Genomic DNA, 18,994 nt, shown 5'->3' with positions numbered 1-18,994 from the left:
GTCTTAGCAGTGACCAAAACATACATTGCTTCTTCTACTATTTAACCTTGAAATTTGACTTAAGGGAGATAATGATTTGATGCCTAAATGCCTTTTAGATTGGAGCACAGAGCGCAGGGAAAGACATGAGTTCTGTGTAATTCAGGTTTGGGTTACTTTGTCCGTCTTTTATGTCATGACTGACTTGTCCTTTGTAGGACCATCAGCAGAGCACAGCTATTTTTATTATTTACTCTTTCCCTTTTTAGCCTTTCTAGTTTTATTCCAACACAGGATTAGGTTTTCACTAGTAGGTGGTACCATTTTACAACAAAGGCATGGCTGAATTTAGTACATTTAAAAACGTAGGCCACTAAATTAAAGAAGGCCCAAAAATTTAATTTTATTACTCCTCCCACTGCCAAAAGAGAAAGACAAAAATCACAGAATAAAGGACCATGAAGTCTAATTCCCATTTGTATGATCTTTTCCTCTCCCCCATCTAGAGATGGAATGAAACCTATGGCAAACCATTGTAGTGCTGAGTGCCCCAACTGTGGTCTCTCCTAAGTTCCTAGCATTCTTTTGCCTCCAGTTTTCTCCTAGCTGAATGTTGGTCAAAGCCATATGACAAAGAGGTTTTTTTTTTGTTGTTGTTTTTTTAAATACTGAGTTTATTTCACATGTACATTTTGTATCCCCACCATTTCCACATCTGACCATCACTTCTACTACGGCCCATCATAACATTCCATACATACTTAAATCCAAGCTCAGGGTGGAGTTCCATCTTTAAAAACTGAACAGGCATTTTGGACAACACATTCTTGGCAGCAGAGCCAGAACAACATTTATCAAACACAGTGTAGGGAAAGTTCTCACTTTTCATTATAAAAAGGACAGCCAGATATCAACTCTTACAGAAAGGAAGTAAGATGGAAAATTTCAACAAACTGTTCAAACTACTTTCTGAAAGAGACTTCCTCCATTGCCAGAGATCTTGAATAGCCTCCTGCTCAGTCATCCAGAAACAATTCTTCACGTACTTGATGAACTTGGCTTCCACTTTGGGGAGAGAACCACCTTTTTCTATACTTGCTTGCATTTCTGCTTTAATGTCTTTTACTGAACTAGGTCCTTTTGGTGTTTTAGAAGTTTTTTCCTGTTTTTTGAAGGATTCTTGACCTTTTGATCTTGGTGTTGCTGGTTTTGAATTTTTTCCATTATGGTTTGATTTTTGTGCATTTTTGGCTGGAGTATCTCGTATGGATTTCTTCACTGGAACTTTTTCTTCTGTTTCCTTGTCATCAAAATCCTCCTCCTCCTTCTCCTCCTCCTCCCCCTCCTCCTCTTCCTCCTCTTCCTCATCATCTTCTTCATCCTCATCATCTTCATCCTCCTCCTCATCTTCCTTGGCAAGTTTTTCCTTTTTTTTGTGGAACCTTGCTGCCACCCCCAGGGGCAGACCGCTTTCTAGACACACTCAGGAGTTTCACATCCTCTTCCTCTTCATCTTCCTCCTCCAGAGCAACCAAGTGCTGTCCACTGATGTGCACAGGTCCTGAGCCACACTTCAGCCTCAGCACCATAGGTGGTGTTATTTCAAAGGCCCCCAGGGAAACTGTTTGTTGTACAGACATTTTCAACATTGCCAGTGTAACTTTAATTGGATTTCCCTCATAATTCATCACTTCTGCTTCAACGATATGTAACTTATCTTTTGCACCAGCCCCTAAAGTAACCATTCTTAGTGATAACTGGTGCTCGTTTTCATCGTTATCTACCTTAAAGTGATAATCTTTGTCAGCCTTCAATTCACAACCGAAAAGGTAGTTCTGGGACCACAGCGGGCTCCATGTCCATCGAGTCCTCCATGGGTGGTGGCACGGTGAGAATGGATGGAGGAGTATGGCTCCGCGGATGAGCAGACTCAGGATGGAATCACACCAAGGATGACAAAGGTTTTAAGAATCTCCTAGTGCAGATTCTTAAGACAGCTTATAAATTCTTTTTTTGGTCGTTGGTAGGCTTGAACTCTGGGCCTGAGTGTTTGTCCCTGAGTTCTATTGTTCAAGGCTAGCTTTGAGCCTTGTGCAGCACCACTTCTGTTTTCTGGTGGTTAATTGGAGATAAGAGTCTCATGGACTCCTGGCCCTGCTGGCTTGGAACTCAGTCCCTAGAACTCAGCTTCCTAGGAGCTGAGATTATAGGCATGAGCCAGCTACCACTTCCCAACTAGCTTATGAATTCTTTTCTTTGAGAAACCTGCTATTCAGCCTCTGTTTTAAGACTATTGCAATCTGTGTTGGTATCTGACTTTCTGCATAGAGTGTGTTAAACTTGTATATCAGTGCCATGATGCAAAGTAATAACTTAGTAATAGCATTCATTTTCATTAGGCAAGGAAGTTTTTAAACCCTTCCATAAACTGGGTGTGTGGTGTAGTCTGCTTTTCAGGAGGTTAAGTCAGGAAAATCATTTGAACTTGAGCTTAAGCCAGCCTTAGCAACATAGGGAGGTCTCATATTAAAAAACAAACAAAAATGCAAAAAGAAAACTCCCCATATGTTTAGCTCTCCACATGAGAGAAAGCTCATGACTCTAGATCTCGATCTCTCTCCCTCTCTCTCCCCGGCGCCCCCCTCTCTCTCTCTCTTTGCCAGTCCTGGGCTTGAGCTCAGAGCCTGAGCATTGTGCTTGGGCTTTCTCAAGGGTAGAGCTCTACCACTTGAGCCTCAGTCCCCCTTCCGGCTTTTTTCTATATATGGGGTACCGAGGAATTGAACCCCGGTCTTCGTGCATGCTAGGCAAGCACTCTACCACTAGGCCAAACTCCTGGCCCTCTAGATCTCATTTAAAGTAATACAAAAGAATATTCATATTACACTTCAATAGAAAACTGATTGCGATTTTTAAAAAGCTCCTACCCTCTAAACCTGTTTTCTTAATTACAATTTCTTAAGCAGCTTAGCATCTAGGCTTTCTACCATCAGAATTCAACATTTACTCACTGTTTCTTCTAAGCTACAATGTCCATAGTGGTTTGCTGTAATTTACATGTGATCCTGTAAAAAAAAAGCCCCACATTGTAAATAATTTCCTGTCTGTTTTTTACTGTGGACATCCTATGTCTGATAATATTACCTGAGTTTATAGTAAGGCTTTAAGAACTATTCATTGCCTCAGTAGGGCTGTGGCTACTTCATTCCTTTACAAATGGTTGCTTAGACCTTGTCTCCCCGATCCTGTGGTTGTACATGGACATTGGTATACGTGTAGGCCCTTGTAACAATTGCTTAAATTTGGTAATTGTAGACAAATAAAAATTCAAAAGTTGAGCTTTGGCTGAAATTGTAGAGCTGATAGCCTTGAACAAAAAGGAAAAAAAAAAACATGAAGAGTGGTCTAGCCCTGAATTCTAGCCCTAAAACCAACAGGGGGCAGCCATGGGGGGAGAGCCAAAACAGCCAGAAGTTGACCTGTGCCTGTTGCTAAAGGTGTAGAGCCATCTAGCCTTGGTAAAAACAAAACAAAATAAAAAATACAGAGTGACCTGGTCCTGGGTTTAAACCAGAAAAACCCTCAAATAACTCAGGGGCAGAAACTAGGCTTTGAGTTCAAGATCTAGGATGAGATCCCCTCTTCCCTAAGCCAGTAGTTGAGCTGTAGCTCAAGTTGTACAGCCTGCTAATTTTGAGCTTAAAAAAAAAAGAAAGAAAGAAAAACCGAGGGAACTGTGAGTGGCTAGGCCTTAAGAACAGGATGGGACATGAAGTTAGGGAGGGAGGGATGCATGCAAGTCAAAAGAAGACCCAGTTAAAGATTTTAAAATGATATCTTACCCTTTAATCCTTCGTGCTCAGGTTGCTGAAATGTGAGGATCATGGTTCAAAGTCATGTTGGGCAAGAGAGTATATGAGACTTGGTTTAAAGAATGCAGTTTTTTTTTTCTTCCCCTTTTGGCTAAATATAGCCTACTCTGTCAGATTAAAGTCCCTGATTTTGTCAAAAAACTGATTAGACATTTAAAGAGTTAAAATTCATTGATATACAAGGAGTTTTCATGTAAAGGTTCCAAAGATGCATAGTGTGTGTTTTGAGCAAATTTACTGCTTTATGGCATTCTTTTTAACCTACCTCTGTCTTTTCTCCTCTGTCTTTAAAAACAGTGTTTGGTGAGTTTCTTTGTGCTCTTTCTCTCTCTCTTTCTGTGTGTGTGTGTATGTGTGTGTGTGTTTATCTTGATCCTCTTTACCCTAAGTATCCTCTCCATTTCTCTTGCTCTTTTATGCTGATTCTCCACACACAACAGTGTCTTTTCACATTTAAATCATGTTATAATTCTAATTTTCATCGTTTTAGATAGATTCTGCAGAAAGCATGCAGTGTTTGGCACTAGTCAATAATTTCCAATTCTTTCCCTTTTCCCACAAATGGCATAATCTCATTCTTCTTTATAGCTAAGTAATATGCCATTATGTGCATATGCTGCACGTAAGCTTAGTGAGAATAGTGCTGCTGTAAGCATGGATATGCTGGTACCTCTCTTTTTTGTTGATTAAAAAAAATTATGCCAGGCATGGTGGTTCACGCCTGTAATTGTAGCTACTCAGGAGGCTGAGATCTGAGGATCCCAATTCAAAGCCAGCCTAGGCACTAAAGAACGTGAGACTTTTATCTCCAATTAACCACTAGAAAATGGGAAATGGAGCTGTGGCTCAAGGGGTAGTGCGGTAGTCTTGAGCTGAAGAGCTCAGGGACAGCACCCAGGTCCAGAGTTAAAGCCACATGACCCACCAAAAAAAAAAAATATTGTCAGGTTGCAGTTACATAGGTAAGGTAGTGAGTACATTTCTTCTGGAACTTTGTTGTCCCTCCCACATTTTTTTTCCTACTTTCCCTCCCCTCAGTTCCCTTCTGAAGTTGAGTTCATTTCCAGCATATTGTCTTGTGAGTGTTGCTGTTAATTGGTTTACTCTTTGTCCTTTGTCTCACCATTTTGTTGTTCCCCTCCCTTCTCTAATTCAAATAAGCATATATACAATACACTAGGTACTGAAATTAGATACAGTGACAACAGGGGATAAACCATAGGGGGGAAAAACAAAAGAAAAAAGAAATAACTTCGCACAGTATATTAAAAACAACTACTATAAGGAAAAACCTCTTATTTCCAAATCCTGGAGTTTATTTCACTTAGCATCATCTTATATGGTTATATATACATAGCTATTGAGCTATTGTGATCCTCTACTAGGAAAATCTTAAACATCTATTCAACCATTTGCCCAAGAGTGGTTTAGCAGGATTTTAAGATAGGTCAAGATGGATGTCCATATCTATTTTCATAGGTATTTTAATAGTTTACAGTCCTACCAACAGTGTATGAGGTTGCCACCTGTTTGCACCCATTCTCACCAATGTATCTTGTTTTCTTGATGATTACCATTCTGACTGGTCTGGATGAGATGAATTTTCAATGTAGTTTTTATTTATCTATCCTTTATGGCTAAAGATGTTGAACATTTCTTCATGTGTATTTTAGTCATCTGTATCTCTTTTGAGGACTGACTGTTTAAATATTCTTCCCTATTTATTGAATTATTGGTTCTTTTGTGATTCTAGGTATTAATTTTTTATCCAATGAATAGTGGTAAAGATTTTTTTCCCTTTCTATGAGCTATATCTCCAATCCTGGCAATTATTTCCTTTGAAAATTAGATATTTTAATAGTTACCTAATCACGTAGGTCATCTCTTTCTTCATCTTAAGGACTGTGTGATAGTATTTCACAGATTAGTTTTGAAGTTCAAGTGGAATTACTCTTACATTTGTTCATTGAACAGTTTGTGTTAAGTACTAGGAAAAAATTATAAAATCTCATTGATAATATCAAATAAGTAAAATGTAGGCTATTCCCTTGCCAAAATTAACTTATATTCCAGTTTGTGATGCAATGTTTCCTGTTCTTGTTAAACAACAAGGGCAATTAAGAGTTTATTCATTGTGCTTATGCAGATGAATTAATGAAAGGGGGATATAATTTGTTCATGGAGTATTAATAAATTAAGGTAATAATTCTTTACAATTGTAGTATTACTTTGTCAGCTTAGTAGAGAGCTCACTCTGGGGCCATTGCTTTTAGAAAAGGCACTGAAATGTTTTGTGGCCAATGCCAAGGACTCTACCTCTGAAACCTTGAACATTGCAAAATAAGGTCCAGCCTGTTCTTAAAATAGGAAATGAAGTAAGCTTTGGTTAATATGCTATTAAAGTCTGCTTATTTTTCTCACAAATGCCTTTATAGCCCAATATTGATTTTTCTCACTGACTTCCTTGCTTTATTCTATTTTTCTGCATGTTTCTGTACCATGACATCTTTCAATTTTTTTCTACTCAATGACTTACATGATAGTTATTATGGATAGGTTGCCGTGTAATTTTTCCATTTATGAATCAGATGCTATATAAATAGGTTGCTGTGAGGAATTATTGTTTATTAAAAAGAAATAACCTAAAGATAGCTCTGATAGTATCTGCTGGTTTTTATTTGGACTGTTAAATCTTTCTGGCACTGTTCATAGATTCCAGTATTTTTAAGGTCTGTGTTTAGATTCATCTCCATTTATTCATCATTTCTAGATGTCAAACAGTGTTTCTTTTATGTTTTTTCTCACAATTAAGTTATTTTAAGTACTAAATGTAGTAGTATCATTTGATAGATTTTTCGGGTTAGTGTAAGGAGGAAATAGGTTGTGGAAAAGTGTATGATTGAGTTATGATTAGTTTGTCAGATATCCCAGTACAGAGATAGAGATAGAGATAGAGATAGAGATAGAGATAGAGAGAGAGAGAGAGAGAGAGAGAGAGAGAGAGAGAGAGAGAGAGAGAGAGAGGGAGGGAGGGAGAGAAAGAGAGAGAAGGAAATATTTTAGCATATAATCAACTTTTGTTTTTTGAAAGAAATGGGTCTGGATAGCAAAGATGGAACCAACCTAGATGTCCCTCAGTTGATGAGTGGATCAACAAGTTGTGGTATTTGTACACAGTGGAATTCTATGCTGCTGTCAGAAAGAATGACATCGCCCCATTTGATAGGAAATGGAAAGACTTAGAAAAAATCATATTAAGTGAAGTAAGCCAGACTCAAAGGAACTTAGGCTCAATGGTTTCCCTCATTCGTCATAATCAGAAGAAACCTTGGGCTCTACTAGCAGAGATATGCAATAGAGCAAAATCTTGATACATAAGGCCATATAGTATGAAGCTAATTGAAAGGCCCTCCAGGATATTGAAACAAAAGCCATATAACGAATGATTGTTGTCCTTAATGTACTATGTTGTCTCTCATCTCCTTTGCTGTCCCTTGGTTATCTCATATTGTTATAGTATCTCACTTTGTTATCTGATATATTGAATTTATTTGTATTTGGTTATCTGAAACTTGATAGGGAAGGGGGGAAAACCAAGACGGGTGGGGGGGTTGGAGGGAGGGTAATGGGTACCAAGACATGTGAAAGGGTATCAATGTATGTGAATTAATGCACCTTCTATCTGGCAAATATCATGTAACCCTTTTATTAAATACAATAAAAAATTAAAAAAAAAGAAATGGGTCTGGGAAAAAGCTATATGTAAAATTCTTTCATCCATTTTTTTTTCATTTTAGCATTGGTTTTGTTCTTAATTGGTTTAGTATATTTAGATAAAACAGCATTTTAGAATGCTGTTTTCTTTAGAGATAAGTAAGATACTGGAAATCACAGTTAAAGAATCCCTTCTTGCCAGTCATTGTGGCTCACACCATAATCCTAGCTACTCAGAAGGCTGAGATCTGAGGATGGAGGTTCAAAGCCAGACTGGGTACTAAAGACTCTGAGACTCTTATCTCCAATTAACACTGGAAAAAAACCAGAAGTGGTTGTTGTGGCTCAAAGAGCTGAAGAGCTCAGGGACAGCACCCAGGCCCAGCGTTCAGGCCCCATGACCAACTAAAACCAAAACCAAAAAACTCTTATGTCCAGGTTACAGATGACAACCTCATGTCTTACCCATGAGTTTCCTCCATTTGTAATTGTTTCCAGTAGTTAAGAGGAAAGAAATTAGTATATAACTATTAAATAAAGTAAAATGATACTAGGAAACTAGCTGTTTTGTATTTTTCTCAACTATTAACATTGTAGTCTTACACACTTTTTTTATTTAAAAATTACTGTAATATTAATTGCACAAAGCACAAATTGTTCCTCCTTATACGGCATTGGCATTTCAACATAAGAGCTATGCTGGCAGTAAGCTTGCTCACTCAGCTGGTACTCTACCATTTGAGCCATTCCTCCAGTCTGCCTTTTTTCTGCTTAGACAGAATTTTTACACACTTTTCTGCCCGAGGTAGCTTTGAACCACTATCCTTCAGATCTCAGCCTCTTGAGTAGCTAGGGATTGTAATCCTATAGGAGTCACCAGTGCTGAACATGTTTTTTTTTTTTTTTTAATGGCATTTTTTAATACATGAATATAAAGTACTTAGATCATTTTCACTACTTCTTGATCTCCATTGTCCTTCCTTCCCCCTTTCAGTATATACTGTTTTTCTAATGATAAATATATTATTTTCACTGTCACTTGGGTAGAGGTGAAGTTTAATTCAGAGATATAAAGCATACTGAAAATATGGTAGATTTGTGCCATACAAGTTCTAAATCTGATTAGTAATTACTGGGAGAAGACCACCAGTTTTCTTGGTTTTATAGTAATTAGTAAGCGAACACTTCAGAAGAAAATCTAGAAAGGAATACAGTAGCATTAAATTTACAATGGCAAGCCGTTAAGTAGTTTCTTGAAATATGTATTCTCTATATTTTGGAGCATTGTTAATAAGAATTTAGAAATCTTTGGGTATTTTTGACTGAGAGCAAAGTTATACCTTCATTGTTGTTTCATTTGGATTTGCTTACTGTTGTCAGAATTTAGATGGTTCAAGAATAAGGTGATTATTATTGCTTATGTAAAAATCTATACCACAGATATCTCATAAACCTTGACTTTTATATCTTATTTCTTAAATAGTGTTTGGCCTACTACAGTCTGGTAGGGTTATGTTTGATTGTAGAGGTATTTAATATAGTTTCACTATTCTAGCTCTGAGATCAGGCATGTAGACTAGGCAAGGAGCCAGGCAATGAAGAGTTACACCAAGTCTTAGCACAGGGAAGCATCAGTGCCTGAGGATGTGTGATTTTTCTGACTATATCGTTCAGATTTTCCCCTTAGGTTGCTTTCCTCCTGAGAAGGTCAGGCATATGGAGCTTTTCTGTCTTAGAAACTTGAGAATTGTTGGCATGGGTATGTATATCTTGGGATATGGGTTAGGTAGGAAATGTAACAGCTGATTGTCTAATCCTTGGGTTGTCATTTACTTCCCTTACTGTGATGAACTACAGGTAACATTATAATTTATAGCACTATGTGTGTGTGTGTGTGTGTGTGTGTGTGTGTGTGTGTGTATACATATATATATATATTTTTTTTTTTGGTGGGTCATGGGGCTTGAATTCGGCCTGGGTACTGTCCCTGAGCTCTTCAGCTCAAGGCTACTGCCCTACCCCTGGGCCTGGGCGTTGTCCCTGAGCTCTTCAGCTTAAGGCTACTGCCTATCCTTGAACCAGGCCCCACTCCCATTTTTCTAGTGATTAATTGGAGATAAACAGTCTCTGGTCCTTTTGGTCCTTTTGTGCCTGGGCTGCCTTTGAACCTTGATCCTCAGATCTCAGCATCTTGAGTAGCTAGGATTTCAGGTGTGAGCCACAGGTGCCTGGCTAACACTGTAAATATTTTAAGTCCAGTGGCAGTCCCCATTGTTATGTAGTCATAGCAATAATCCATCTTCAGAACTTTTTCTTCATCTTCTCAAGTAAATGTGGAGCCCAGTAATCAGTCTCTCCTCCTAAGTATGTGGCAGCTATTAAGAATTTTTGAGTAATTTGTAGCTTTTGTTCTTCTGTGAGTGACTATTTTATTTAGCCTCTTGTCATCCAATTTTGTCCACCTTATAGTATATAACAATGTTATTTTTTAGGACTGAATAATGTCCCACCGTATAATGTCCCATACATTTTATTTGTGTGTTAATTTCTCCCTCTTCCCCCCCCCCCCCCGCAATTGTGGGGCTTGAACGCAGGGCCTGGGCACTGTCCTTGGACACTTTTTTGCTCAAGGCTAATCTGCTACTTGAGCCACAATACCACTTCCAGCTTTTTCTGTGTATGTGGTACCGAGGAATTGAACCCAGGGTTTCATGCATGCTAGGTGAGCACTTTACCACTAGGCCACACACTCCCATCCTAGGGTTACTCTTTACGGTTGGTGCCATTTACTTTGAAATTATTCATTGCATCTATTATGGAAAGATATTTGAATTTTTTGACCAGAACCAAAATTGAAGATCCTATAAGGTCTTGCCAGTGCCCAACTCCCAGTCAGTGGAAATTTTATTCATGCAACAAAGTATGAGTGCTCACAGAAAGCACCCTACTTATATTCCAAGCACAGTTGTGCACTTACACAGACATGGTATCAGCTATCATGGACCTTGCAGTGTGTGGGGCAAACAGATTTAGGGTTAGGGTTTCAGTGAAAAGAGGACTCTTGTGATAACCTTGTGGGCCTCTCACTAGTACATTTTGAGAGCAGAGAGCACACAAGAAAGGGAGTGGAAAAGATCATGAAGTAACATATACAGGGTTTCTTTTACTTATCAAGGAAGGAACTTATCAAGGAGCCCCAGAGTCGAGTGTAAAAAGGAAATGTAAACGTAGTGTGAGCCCAGAAAGTACATAAATCCCGCAGGTATTCTGATCTTTATGCTACCCACAATGGGAAACCATTGAACTGCCTTGACTTGTAAAAGGGGTACCATAGATGAAGGTAGAATGACCAAACTTCCATTAGGAAAGCAGTGTGATAAATGGGTTCCATGTATGCAGTTAGAATGGAATCAGACAGTTGATTAAGGGTTTTTTTTGTCATTCTCAAGACAAAAAAATAGTGATTTGAGTGGGTCGATAGTAGAGATGGTAACATCTAACCTGGAGTAAAAATAGAGAATTTAGCAATGGGTGGTTTTGATACAGGGGATGAAATGGGGTGGTTTTGACAAAGGGAAAATAGAGACTTCAAGAAGTATACATTGTACAGTGATTGTATATAGATTCCCTTCTTGAATACTTGTTTGTTAAACACGTCATTTGTAATATGATGTAAAAATCAATGTTAATAAATTTTTTAATTAAAAAAAGAAGTATACATTGTATTCTGGGATCACAATGGTCCTTAAGTTGCATAACCTGGGGAAGGGGAATGAACAGTGAAAGCCAAATCAGATAACTCTTTCTTTAAAAAATAGAATTACTTTATTTTGTTGTAAAGGTGACATACAGATGGGTTATAGTTACATAAGAAAGTTGATGATATTATATATTTTTACCCCCTGCCTCATTTCCCCTTCCCCCGCAGGTTGTAAAGTTCATTTCCAATCCCTTTGTCCTTGTCTCACCATTTTGTTATTCCCCTTCCTGTCCCCAAATTAGATAAATGTGTATAGAAGACAGAGTACCAGAATCAGAAACAGTGACCACAGGGGATACACCAAAGGGGTGGGGGGGAGGAACTTGTTTAAAAAAAAAAGTCATCAACAAACCTTCTTGTTTCCATATCTTGGAGTTCATTTTGATTAGCATCATTTTATATGGCGTTGGTCATATGTATATAGCTATTGAGCTATTGTGAATCTCTGCTAGGACTACCCTAGACATATATTATCACAAATGAAGGAAACCGTGGGCCCTGTGTTTCTTTGGGTCTGGCTTACTTCACTCCCCCCGCCCCCACTGCCAAGTCTTTCTATTTCCTTACAAATGGGGCAATGCCATTCTTTCTAATGGAAGCATAGAATTTCATAGTGTATATATATCACATTTTCTTGATCCATTCATCTACTGAGGGGCATCTGGATTGTTTCCATATATTAACCATAGCAAATAATGCTGCAGTGAACGTAGTTGTGCTGGTAGCTTCCGGTAATTATTGAGAGATTTGATTGTGAAGTAGGGCAGGGAAGTAAGACTATAGCTACAAAGAAACATGAGTGTGTATCTCTCTCTCTCTCTCTCTCTCTCTCTCTCTCTCTCTCTCTCTCTCTCTCTCTCTCTCTCTCTCCTCCTTCCCTCCCTCTCCCCCTCTCCCTCTCCTTCTCCTTCTCCCTCTCCCTCCCTCTCTCTCTCTCTTTCTCTCTTTTTCTCTCTCTCTCTCCCTCTGCCTCTCTCCCCTTTCTTCTCCCTCTCCCTACCTTTCTTTCTTTTGTGATGATTCTAGAGATTGAACTCAGGGTCTCATACTTGCTAGGCATATGACCCACCACGGAAGCCACACCTCCAGCCCCTGTTTGCATTGGTTCTTTTCAACATAGGGTCTTTATTCCCAGTGTAGCTTGGGTTTCCATTCTTCCAATGATGCTTTCCCATGTTTCTGGGAGTGCCAGCCATGCCATTGCATCCAGCTGTTCATGGAGATGGAGTCTCATTGGACTTCTTTTACCTGGCTGGCTTCAAACCTTTATCCCCTGATCTCTTCCCAGGTAGCTAGGATTAAAGGCTTGAGCCACTAAGCCTGGCTTCTGGCTATGGTTTTTTTATGGGGGGGGGCAGTCCTGGGCTTGGGTCCAGGGCCTGAGCATTGTCCTTGCGTTTTTTTCAAGGCTAGGGCTCTACCATTTGAGCCACAGCACCACTTCTGGCTTTTTTCCCCCCCTGTGTATGTGGTACTGAGGAATCAAGCATGGGTCTTTGTGCATGCTAGGCAAGCACTCTACCACTAGGCCAAACTCCTGGCCGTGGTTATGTTTTTGAGATGGAGAGAGATATGGGCATTTAAAAATGGAAGGAAGGAACTCTGGTTGTAGAAAAGATGGTAAGTACATGTGGAGCTGAGGAATAATGGATTATAGGAACTGAAGAAAGAGAGCAGAGGTGGGTAGAGAGAAGGATCTTGACAGCAGTATTAGAGAGAATTGTGGCTTTTAGATTGGAAGAGGAAGAAAGAAAGGGTGGATGCAGTCTTAAGATAGAAAAGAAGCACAAGTTATAAAGCACTGATAGTTCCAGAATCCATTGCTAAAGATGCTAGATGTTTTTTTCAGGTCTACATTCTTTTCTATATACCATTTATAGATAGAACTGATTGTGAGACCCATGTTTCAGAAAATACCTGTCTTTCTTCCTTGTCAACCTTAATACCATCTTTCAGACACACCTATATACCTAAGTGAAATTAAGAGTTTACAGTGCAATAGAGAAGAATATCCTACCTATCTCCAAAAGTTTGATTTACTTCAGAAAAGGGAGTGAAGAGAAAGACTCAAGAAGGTTTATCTTATTGTTGGCAGAACAAAACAGTTTGTGCACACACGTGCGCGCGCGTGTGTGTGTGTGTGTGTGTGTGTGTGTGTGTGTGTGTGTAGGTGTTTGTGAAAATCAGTCTAGATTTGCATAACACCTGTTAAGTGTGTATTTTACACATTTTTGGTAGATACTTATTTATGATAATTGAAGTGAGGTAGGCACCCTATTGATTTCTTCATCTCCACCTTGGTGAAAAATCGTATTTTAGTTGAATGCTGTTCAAGTAAGTCCTGGCTGTGTTTTCCCACCCTGTCTTCAGTGATAGTATTTGGAGTCAGCAATCAATGGATTCCACTCCTCTGAGACTTGCTTAACCTACAGCTGCTGAAATAATACAGGCAAGAGCTCGTTATTTTATTGAAATTGTCCATTGCTGCCTTAATGAGTGAAATAGTTAAGTAGAGGAGGGGGCGAGCCTTAAGGAATGTGTGTACCATTTGAGCTGAATATTTCCGTGTATATAGGGAGAGGGAGGGTGAGTGAGAAATCCACTTACATCACTAGAACCGCATCGAGTGTGAGCCTTGCAGGTTAAGAGACAGACTACAGTGTCTTGCTTTCTGCAGGAAGCAGCAATGCCGTTTGTTTCCTAAGAGGAATTTTTTATTTAGAAAAGGAAGCTTTCTCTCTACCCAGGAAATGGCTTTCCTTGTGCGTTGCTATGCCAACTGCCTGCAGCCATGGTCCTCCAAAGTAAGCACAATAATGTAATTATATTGGTGTATTGCATTCAGACTCATGGTTCTGGAGACTTGTGTGTGCATGTGCTGTGTTTCTGTTAGTGCCTCTTGCTAGCAGGCATGCTTGTGTTGAGTGTAAGGGACAGGCATCATTAAGTTAAATGTCCATCAGTGTCATGCTGCTAAGATTAATTGTGCAAACTTGGTTAGTGGATTGGGGCAGAGATCACTGGTCGCTACGGTCAGCATCATTAGCAGCTAGGGAGGAGATCCCCGATTCACATGCTCTGCCCTGGTTTTTTTTCCCCCTCTTTCTTTTTCTTTTCTTGGTCAGAGGGGTCTGTGTGTATGATTGAAAATGAAACAAGAGTATTATCAATGCTTGGCTGAATGCTAGAGAGCAGCTCTTATACCACCCTGGCTAATATAGTTCTGTATTAAGCCTTTTTGAGGGAGCTTGTGTGCAGTCAGCCATTTTAGGTTTTTTTTTTTCTTTTCCTCCTTTTCTTTTGCCTCTTGTTCTTCAGCCTCAGAAATGGTCTTGTTCTGTCAGAAGACTGAAGACCATGTGAGATTTTCCCTGTTTTGCTATAACCTCAGAGGGTTAGAGTTTCAGTGTTATAAAAATGGAGATGAGCCGTTCGTTCGTTCAGATTCCTTTTCTGGTCCACAAGTGTGAAGGGGTTTTAAGCTTACCAGTAGGGACACTTGCAACCTGCAATCTGCTTTTCCTTCCTCTCTCTTTCTTTTTTTTTTTCCTCCCTTTTTTCTTTTAATTTCATGCTATAGAGGAGGACTTGCTGTCGTGAGAGATTGGTACATGATGTGTAAATTCAGTTCAGCATATGTTTCTTCATTATGAAACCCCTGGCAGTCCCTGCTTACCATGGAGTTGTGGTCCAGCAGGAGAAGCTCTCTGTAAGTATCACATCGCAGCCGCTGCCCTTGCCAGGAAGCATGCCAGAGAGCTCTTTACAATGGGGGTTGTAGTTCTGTCTCTTTAGGGGAAAAACAGTGGTTTAGAGGGTATAATAGCCTGCTTGGAGGAGGGGGTGGGGAGGGGAGTTATAACTGGCTTGCTCTCTCAATTTGACTGTAATTTTTTAAAAAAAATCTTGAGGAATAGCAATTATTTAAATCCAAACCACTAATGGAGAGATGTTGGACAGCTGATTTTTATTATTAGACACTAACACTTGAACAATTCAGCTCGAAGCATTTTTGTAGTTGAATTTAGTAAAAGAGCATGAAACAGGAATTTGTGGTGAAGAATTGATATGTTAGTTTGAGGGAGGGGGAAGAGGGAAAGCTTTGGTTATTGATTGATAATAAAATGATCAGGAGGTTTCATCTGATATCTTAACATGATAATTGGTGATGACAGCACACTATGTTTTTTTAATGCCACACAAAGGAATGACTGCTTCTTTATAATTGATCCCATGAGTCAGCTGTTGCGATTAGCTTGCTGGGATCCCACAAGCAGATACTGCTGTTTGGGGGAAGCACTTTCATGTGCCTATCACCAGATCAGAGCTGCCTGCTCCAGGAATTTGAGCTCACATGTGCTACTTTATATCACCAAGCTGTAGGTTCTTTGCCATTGCTTTACTTCACGACATTGACATGCACATTGACAGCCAACATGAAAATGACTAAATCTAGGCATTATTATATAGAATTCTCAGTACTTTAGAAGTGTCAGCTCATGCATCCTAGATCTAGTAGATTATTAACATTAAGGTGCAATAATTGTCTTCTATGCATTCTTAAAAAAACTGAGATGATAAATTTTAAATATGAGTATAAATTGCTCAGGCTTTGAAAAAATGTAACTAAGCAACTATGAATTTAGAATATTTACTTACTTATCTTTACGAGTACAGTTTAATTTTGTTCATTATGTGAACAACATTGTTAACTTTAAGTACAAAGCTTTTATTAAGATGATGTGTTGCTAAGCAGCACCTCACTGGTGAGTGGACCTTGGGGTGTTCTCAGGTGGGAGCCGTGTTTGTGGCAGGTTGGGGTGTGGTTTCAGTCTTTAATGAGCTCCTCGTCTAGCTAAATCTCTTAGGATCTGGAGCACAGATTGAGCAGCCTTCTGCTTTAAGGATGGTTATAGAAGAATTCCATTCTAGGTTGATTTCAGTAGCCTGTCTTTGGAACTAAGCACATCTAAGCACATTGAAAATGAGCATTTGAGATATCATCAGATAGTGCATAGGCTCAAATAAGTTGCCTTATCCTTTAAAGTTTTTTTTCTTTTGTTAAGTGTTTTATTTCTAGCTAAAATCTAATACAATGCTATGACAAAACTAGCACTGGCCATAAAATACAGAAATACATGTAGAAAACATGTGAATGACATTTCCTATGATGCTTTTATGCAAAGTTGAAATTCTCAGATTTGCTACTCCAAAGCACCAGGTGCACTGGAGCTGACTGCTTGCATGTTTGCTTGTCTGTCTATTGCTGATCTTGACTTTGCTCCTTAATAATTTGACCTTTCAAATATTAATGATATGCAAAAAGATTAATCAGGCTCTCAAAAGGTGACTTTGTCAGCAGTGGGTGTAGATCTTGAGTGAGCAAGAAGCTCTTCTATCTGTAAGCTTTGAAAAAAAAGAAGGTCAGAGCTAATTTTAAATGAATGAGATTTACCAAATTCACAAATGATTCTGTTTTGCTTCTCAAAATGGTTGTAGCTTTCTTTATTAAAAACAAAAGTGCTAAATTTGGAAGTCCCTTTTCTGTAATGACACAAGCCATAGACTCAGTTATAGAATTTTATTGGGATCCTTCTGAGTTTACAGGCTCTTTATTCTCTAGTCACTTTGGTATCATGTAGTGCCCATCTCAGTGGCTGGCACACAGCAAAAAGATAATAAACATTCTTAACTCTCTTAACTGAATTTTTTGGTTTAATAAAGTCCCATTTAAATCTGTGAGATGCTTACCTCCAATTAGACAGCAAAGAACCGGAAATGGAGGTATGGCTCAAATGGTAGAGCACCCTCCTTGAGAGAAAAAGATACACAAGAGCATAAGTTAATTAATTAAATATTAATCTTTAAACTATTGAATTTTATATTGTTATCTCCTCCTTGATGTTTTTCTTCCTTTTCGAGGTTTGAAACTGAGTCTCCCCATGTATCCAAGACTGTTCTAGACCTCATGATCTTACTTTCTCAGCCTATTTAGTGCTGGGATTTCAATCATTCACCGCTATGCATGGTTGTGTCCTTGGAAATACAAAATTTTTGTAAGTTTTGAAAATAAGAGATTGTTAACATGTTATGTACTATAAACCTACATTTTCCAAAAGACTACTATGGATCATTAGTTGCACAGACTATTCACTGTTAAATGAAAAAGTTTTATAGGCTCCATGTGTTGTTGGAAATGTTGATCCTTTTTTATTCAGACCAGTCGTGGCAGCGACATCTATAATCCCAGTACCCAGAAGAATGAGGCAGAAAGATTAAAAGTTCTAGGCCAACCTGGACTACCTAGGGAGACTCAAAAACATTCTTATTCCCTCAAATCACCAACATTTTGTTTTGAAAGTTCTATAATATTATATAATTTTGAAATATAAAACTTAAAAATAGTCCACAATAAAATAAATAAATTTGATTTTTATCATACTGGTAATCTATTTGCTAATTTAAAGTTTTTAAGAAATTGCTAATTTATACAGTGTATTATACTTATATGAAATCATAATTTAAGTCATGATTTAAAATAATAAGAAATGGAGGTATATGTAAGTGGAGGGAATAAGAATCGTAGTTACTGTTTATTGAGCATTTATTGTATGGTGAGCAATATATATTACGTTTTATCTCATCTAATTTTTACAACTTTTCATGTATGATCATGGTTCTTTATGGCCATCATTGGAACTTAGTACTGTTGGGATTTCATGTCTCTTGCTCTAACCCAGATCTATTGCTATCTTATCTCCCTTATGTAGCTGGATTTAGTTTGGATTTAGATATGTATAATATATAATTAAAATAATTGGCACAAGTTCTTTCTTCTTGTCTCTATCTTTCTGTGTGTGGACCCTAATCTGTGTGCTCTCATTTTGACATCTTAGTTATTTAATACTGCTCACATGTTTTTGGTTTAAGCTGCAGATCTGTAGATTTGAGGTTTTCTGCTTAGGTTGGCCTGGAACCATAATATATAATCATTTTACATCTCAGCTTCCCAGCCTCCCATATCATTAGCTGTCCCTTCACTTTCCCCTGTCCCCTCCACTGTCCTTCCTTTTCCTTTTTCTTTTTTTAAATGGGCTTTTGTTGTATTGCCAGGGTAATCCTTAACCCATGGGCTCAAGTGATCCTCCTGCCTCATTCTAAAAGTAGCTGTGACTAGAGACAGGGCCAGCCCTTGAAACATAATTTCATGCCTCAACTTCTTAAGCTTATTACATTGTTACTTTTGATTTCCTAGTCACTGCCACCTGGGCTCACTGGCCATACCATTACGTACTATTGCTGTTTGTACCATGTGTCTGTCCTAGTGAAGCCTGTATACCACAGAAAGCACAGCTTCAGCTCATAAGTCCATGCTGGCCATGACTTGTGTGTTAACACAAGAAGGATGAGAATTTACTGAATCATGGTTTCTAAATTTCTACTGCTCACTTAAGGCTCTCTAAAATCTCTCTTCTTGATTTTATAGACATTTTCTGGCAGGTATGCTTTTGAAACTTAGGAGATATCAATTACAAATACTTGAGGTTCCTTTTCTCTTGCATTCCCGTTTCTCAGTGTGCCATGGATGAATGCTTTTTGCTTGACTTTGATTTCCTTCTCTTCACTCTTATCCTCTGTAATATCTCAGTGGTAATCACACTTCATATTA

The 18,994-nt window shown here is 38.6% G+C and overlaps 1 protein-coding gene and 1 pseudogene across 7 annotated transcripts in view; one reads left to right on the top strand and one right to left on the bottom strand.

The window, feature by feature from the left end:
- Rapgef2 (Rap guanine nucleotide exchange factor 2) overlaps nt 1-18,994 on the top strand; it is a 239,606-nt gene that overhangs the window by 137,841 nt on the left and 82,771 nt on the right. The gene's annotated exons all lie outside the window — the stretch shown is intronic.
- LOC150055419 (nucleophosmin pseudogene) lies at nt 890-1,854 on the bottom strand (annotated as a pseudogene).

This window comes from Megascapheus bottae, chromosome 13 (assembly GCF_031878675.1).
Source record: "Megascapheus bottae isolate mThoBot1 chromosome 13, mThoBot2.hap1, whole genome shotgun sequence".
NCBI lineage: Eukaryota > Metazoa > Chordata > Mammalia > Rodentia > Geomyidae > Megascapheus > Megascapheus bottae.
Note: the sequence above shows the minus strand (reverse complement) of the source record. Positions and strands in the feature narration are given on the sequence as shown.